The sequence below is a fragment of the Mus caroli genome, unplaced genomic scaffold (assembly GCF_900094665.2).
Source record: "Mus caroli unplaced genomic scaffold, CAROLI_EIJ_v1.1 scaffold_16627_1, whole genome shotgun sequence".
Lineage (NCBI taxonomy): Eukaryota > Metazoa > Chordata > Mammalia > Rodentia > Muridae > Mus > Mus caroli.
Window position 1 is genome coordinate 6,855 of NW_018388788.1, and position 5,353 is coordinate 12,207.

The 5,353-nt window shown below is 39.8% G+C and overlaps 1 pseudogene; it reads left to right on the top strand.

Annotated features, from left to right (window-relative positions):
- The window catches only part of LOC110287788, an 8,175-nt pseudogene extending 5,682 nt beyond the window's left edge, over positions 1–2,493 (top strand).
- The last annotated feature ends 2,860 nt before the right edge of the window (positions 2,494–5,353 follow it).

Sequence of the window (5,353 nt, forward strand, 5' to 3'; positions counted from 1 at the left end):
TGAACTAACCAGTACCCCAGAGCTCTTGTCTCTAGCTGCATATGTATCAAAAGATGGCCTAGTCGGCCATCACTGGAAAGAGAGGCCCATTGGTCATGCAAACTTTATATGCCCCAGTACAGGGGAATGCCAGGGCCAAACAGTGGGAGTGGGTGGGTAGGGGAGGAGGGGGGAGGGTATGGGGGACTTTTGGGATAGCATTGGAAATGTAAATTAGGAAAATACCTAATAAAAAATATTTAAAAAAAAAAAAGAAAAACCAAAAGAGAGAGAATGAGAATGAAATTTTTTCAAGCCAAAAAGATGTCACAAATAAATATAAATGTGTAGCCAAAAGGATGTCATCAATATATATAAATGTGTGTCATACATCTCAGACTACCATCCTTTTAGACAAGAAAATCAAAGAGCATTATATTTTTTATAATTGAATTCACATAATCTCCTGGAGATTAAGAACTATTTTATGAGAATTGGTAAAAGGGCTAAATTACTTTCAACTGTATAAATAAGTACTCTAGTGGTTGAAATCCATATTTTTCCTTTTCATTTTTTTCATTTTTTTTATTTTTATTACATATTTTCCTTATTTACATTTCAAATATTATCCCCTTTCCTCATTTCCCCTCCAAAAGTCCCCCTGTCCCATTCCCCCTCCCGCTCCCATTTCCCTGTCCTGGCATTCCCCTACACTGGCACATGGAGTCTTCACAAGGCCAAGGGCCTCTCCTCTCATTGATGTCCAACAAGGCCATCCTCTGCTACATATGCAGCTGAAGCCTTGAGTCCCTCCTTGTGTACTCTTTGGTTGGTTTAGTACCTGGGAGCTCTGTGGGTACTGGTTGGTTCATATTGTTGTTCCTCCTATGGGACTGCAAACCCCTTTATCTCCTTGGGATGAAATTCATATTTTAATTATTAGGAATTATGAACAAATAACTTTGGTAAAAACAGAGAAAAACATTAGAATAGTTCAGTATAAAACTAAAATAAAAGGGCTCTAGGGGTGTGTTATCCTGCATGTTTTCATTATCAATTTGACAAAATATAGATTTATGTGACAAGAAGAAACCACAATTACAAAATATCTTCAAGGACTGGCCTATATGCAAGCCTCTTAGACATGCCCCTGGTCAGTGAGTTCTGTGGCCTACCCTACCCAAATGTGTTTGGTGCCACATCTGAGAACATAATCCTGAGATACATAACAAAGCAGGTTGAGCAAGGTGGTAGAGGAGGGTCCAGGAGTACCACAACCCCATGGACTCAGCTTCAGTTCTTGCCTCCATATCTTACCTTTAGTTCCTGCCTGGTTTTCTGATTGAGTAATATGTTTATTTATTAGGTGTAAAGTGAAAAATACCCTTTATTCCATAAGTTGCTTTTTCTCGTCTGGTATTATGAAAGGACTATAAACTTTAATTGGTGGATTATTTAACTTAGAATATGCCTTTCTTTATATGTAAATTAACAGGGCAACATAGTTGTGATGAAAATCCAAAGAGTTGATACAGTAAAAAGAATTAGGGTAAAGTGAAAACTTGATCATATATGCATGACCAACTGAATTTCTATCAGGTACAGTTCAATGTGTAAAGTGTCCAGAGACTCATTATGCAAATGCAAAGAAGAGACATTGCCTCAAGAAAACTGTCACCTTTCCAGACTATAATGATCTCTGGGGAAAGGGACTCACACTTATGTCCCTGGGATTCTCTGCACTCACTACTCTTATTATCGGGGTCTTTGTAAACCACAGAGACACTCCAATTGTCAAGGATCTCTCACATTCTTCTCATCACCCTTGCCCTGTGTTTCCTCTGTCCCTTGCTATTCATTGGACATCCAAATACAGCCACATGCATAATGCAACAGAACTTGTTTGGACTTCTGTTCACTGTGGTGCTATCCACTGTGTTGGCCAAAACTATCACTGTAGTTATGGCCTTCAAGATTACTGCTCCAGGAAGAAAGATAAGATGGTTGCTGACATCACAGGTCCCTAAATTTGCCATTCCAGTTTGCACCCTGATACAAATATGTCTTTCTGGAATATGTCTGGGAACATTTCCTCCATTTATTGACATGGATGCTCACTCTGAATATGGACATATTATCATTCTATGCAACAAGGGCTCAGCTATTGCCTTCTACTGCACTCTGGCCTTCCTGGGAGTCATGGCTATTGGTAGTTTCCTCATGGCTTTCTTGTCTAGGAGTCTACCTGACACATTCAATGAAGCCAAGTTCCTGGCTTTCAGCATGCTGGTGTTCTGTGCTGTCTGGGTCACCTTCCTCCCTGTCTACCATAGCACCACAGGGAAGGTCATGGTGGCTATGGAAATGTTCTCCATCTTGGCTTCCAGTGCAAGCCTTCTAATCCTAATCTTTGTCCCTAAATGCTACATTATTTTGTTCAGGCCAGAGAGGAACACAGTCCATCACATTAGGGATGAAAGACATGATAGGAGCAAAAATTTACTTAAAACATAGTTCACATGATTCTTCAACTAAACAGAACTTGGCTGCTTCACATAAAGAACAGTCACATAAAGATTATAAAATAGTGCTCCAAAGATGGGGTTTGGGTACATGTTCTGCTCATCAAATCTTATATTCTGAGCTTAATTCCCCAGATTCACATTATGAAGGAAGAAACCCATTTTCTGAGGCTGAACTAGTGCTCATCCAGTGCCCCAAATAAATAAACATGTATAATAAAAGTTTTAAATACAATAATGTCATTGAGATATTATCACATGAACTTTCATTGTTTTCATTAACTTAAAAAATTAATTCTTTCACGTTGAATCTGTTATGTTTTGGAATCATGACTCTCCAAACATTATGATGATTCAGAGACTGATCCTCTAAATTTTATTTCTCATTCAATTTAGTTACATTGACCACTGATGTCTTTCCCTAGAGGACCTTCTCAATTTTCCCAGAACTGACCATGCCCTGTCTTTTTGATAGTGTTAATTTCTGATACTTTCAGATGTTATGAATCTCACATAGTGGGACTGCAACATTAAACTTGATACCACAATACTTCTGTATCATTTCACATTTTTAAATCTTTTTCTTCCATTTTTCCTTTCACCTGAAGTTCTTAAACAGCATTCAGCAGATATCATGGCCTGTTTAAATGTGATGGTTTCCTGACATTTCTCTTTTCAAATAAGCAATTACTCCCTTGATTTTGAGGACAGCAAAGTGTGATAAGCAAGAGACATTGCTCCAAATTATGAAAAATGTGTGACTCTTTTGAAAGGGTCCTATGTCCACAGAGAAGTTATATTTACCAATAAAATCCTTGTTTACCAGTAAAATCCTCCCCATGACATGTGATATGCAACTTCATCTTAACCATTTCAATCTACATACTGATACTCCAAAACCATGAAAGAACCATTTAAACTCTATCCACCACATGTTAAAGTATCACAGGCTCCCAATTGCCACTTATCCACATTTCTGATTTAAAAAAGATCTAAATTTCAAAGACCATATTGTCAAAATTGTTTCAAGAACAAACAAAAATAAATCGAATTTTAGAATATGTAACTTTTGTTATTTTTCTTTTTTTCAAATTTAATTAATTAATTGTTTGTTTAACACTCTAGATTTTGTTCTGCCACCCCCGGTCCACCCTCCTACTGTTCCACATCCCATACCTCCTCCCTACTCCCCTGTCTCCACAAGGATGTCCTCACCCCCAGCCCCTCACCCTACCTGACCTCTAAACACCCTGGGCCTCCAGTCTCTTGAGGATTAGGTGCATCATCACTGATTTAACACAGACCTGGAAGTCCTCTGCTATATATATGTGTTGGGGGCCTCATATCAGCTGGTGTATGCTGCCTGGTCCAGTGTTTGAGAGATTTTGGGGGTCCAGATTAATTGAGACTGCTGGTCCTCCTACAGTTTTGCCCTCCTCCTCAGGTTCTTTCAGCCTTTCGCTAATTTAACCACAGGGGTCAGCAGCTTCTGTCCATTGGTTGGGTGCAAATATATGCTCTGACCCTTTCATTTGCTTGTTGGGTCTTCTGGAGTGTGGTCATGCTAGGTCCCTTTTTGTGAGCACTCCATAGCCTCAGTAATAGTGTCAAGCCTTGGGACCTCCTCCCTTTGAGGTGGATCCCACTTTGGGCCTGTCACTGGGCCTTCTTTTCCTCAGCCTCCTCTCCGTTTCCATCCTTGCAGTTCTTTCAGACAGGAACAATTATGGGTCAGAGTTTTGGTTGTGAGATGGCAACCCTATCCTTCATTTGATGCCATCTTTATGCTGGAGGTGGGCTCTAAATATTCACTCTCCCCACTGTAGGACATTTCATCTAAGGTCTCTCCCTTTGAATCCTGGGAATCTCACACCTCCCAGGTCTTTGGTACATTTTGCAGGTCCCCCCCCCCAACTCCTATCTCTTGAGGTTACCTGTTTCCATTCTTTATGCTGTCCCTCAAGGCTTCACTACTTTTCCCCCACCCAATACTAGATCATGTTCCCCTCTTTCTTACTCCATCCCCTTTCCCTCCTAGGTTACTCCCTCCCTCCCCATTTATGATTGGTTTCTTCTACTTCCCAAGTGGGACTGAGGCATCCTCACTTGAGTCCTTCAGCTTGTTGAACTTTTTGAGTTCTGTGGGCTGTATCTTGATTATTCTGTACTTTTTTCCTAACATCCACTGATTAGTGAGTGCATGCCATGCATATTCTTTTGGGTCTGAGTTACCTCACTCAGGATGAAATTTTCTAGTTCCATCTATTTCCCTGCAAAACTCAGGATGTCTTTGTTCTTAAAAGCTGAGTAGTATTCTATTGTGTAAACAAAGCTCATATTCTGTGTCCATGTTTCTGTCATGGGACATCTGGGTTGTTTCCAATTTCTGGCTATCACAAATAAGACCCCACTATGAACATAGTGGAACACGTGCCACTGTGGCATGGTGGAGCATCTTTTGGGTATAATCCCAAGAGTGGTATTGCTTGGTCTTCAGGTATATCTATTTCTACTTTTCTGAGGAACATCCAGATTGATTTCCAGAGTGGTTGTACCAGTTTGCAATCCCATCATCAATGGAGGACTGTTCCTCTTTCTCCAGATCCTCACCAACATGTGTTTTCAACTGTAGTTTTGATCTTAGCAATTCTGATTGGTGTAAGGTGGAATCTCAGGGTCATTTTGATTTACATTTCTCTGATCACTAAGTGCTTTGAACATTTCTTTATGTGCTTCTCAGTCATTTGACATTCCTCTGTTGTGATTTCTCAGTTTAGTTCTATATCCCATTTTTTGATCAGGCTGTTTGGCTTTTCTCTTTCTTTTTTCTTTCTTTCTTTCCTTCTTTCTTT